At 35.5% G+C, this 899-nt stretch overlaps 1 long non-coding RNA gene across 1 annotated transcript; it reads right to left on the reverse strand.

The window, feature by feature from the left end:
- Positions 1 to 214: 214 nt before the first annotated feature.
- On the reverse strand, positions 215 to 569 carry LOC107491015 (uncharacterized). The gene is made up of 3 exons (XR_008009400.1): positions 545 to 569; positions 344 to 430; positions 215 to 260 (listed from the first exon to the last, which is right to left on the reverse strand). It is a non-coding gene; the product is annotated as an uncharacterized LOC107491015 (long non-coding RNA).
- Between the last annotated feature and the right edge of the window lie 330 nt (positions 570 to 899).

Consider the following 899-nt stretch of genomic DNA (forward strand, 5'->3'; position numbering starts at 1 on the left):
AGAAATAATAGAGTTGTTGTAAACCAACAAAAAATATTCACTAACCCTTCGGCAAGCTTTAACTATATCTGACTCTGGGAATTGAGCACCACCTCGAATGTCCTATCACCATAAATAAAATCAAATAACTCAGCCTCACTAAATGGAAGTAGAAAGAGGGAATTTGGATGCACAAAGTATACCTTGCTATAGTACCGCTTCGGCAACATTTCCTTCGCCACCCCGCACATGCCACAAAAATAGAGTAAATTTGACATGACCTGCATATATTACCAAAATCATAAGAAAGAAGTAACATTTACTTTTACAAGACAACATAGTGTTTTAGGGATAGAAAAAGAACCTTGTTGCACAACCACTCAGTCCAAGATGGTTCTTTGCATAGAGGTGAAACAAGTATCAAACCAAGTACACGTTGTCTATACTTCATCTATTGTAAACAGTAAACACATAAAAGCATTAGAAAAATTGAACGATCCATTATTGAAACTCTAATGTAATTTAAAAAGGGGAGAGGCTGCATAGCACCAACATAATAACTTACAGCAAATAAGGTAAGAATGTAAGCCGCGACAGCTACTCCTATGCACATTACTGCACTAAGACTGCAGACAAAAAGAATTTTGGGGTCAGATTGCCTTCTCAAAATGAACAACTGCCAATATTCAAAGCCTAATGAAAATTGGTGTAAACTAATTTTCTTTATGTCATTAAATGGAAATCAATTACAGATTAAGCTTGAACTTACTCACCCAAAAAAGTTGAGAACCTTGGCTATTTGATCTGCTAGGTCGTCAACAGAAAGAATTGGATAATCTGGAACAATCTCAGGAGCTCCCAACTGCAATAACTCTTGAACAAAGTACAAGATGATAAGAAAGCAAAAACTTAAAATATTA

This window comes from Arachis duranensis, chromosome 5 (genome assembly GCF_000817695.3).
Source record: "Arachis duranensis cultivar V14167 chromosome 5, aradu.V14167.gnm2.J7QH, whole genome shotgun sequence".
Classification (NCBI taxonomy): Eukaryota; Viridiplantae; Streptophyta; class Magnoliopsida; order Fabales; family Fabaceae; genus Arachis; species Arachis duranensis.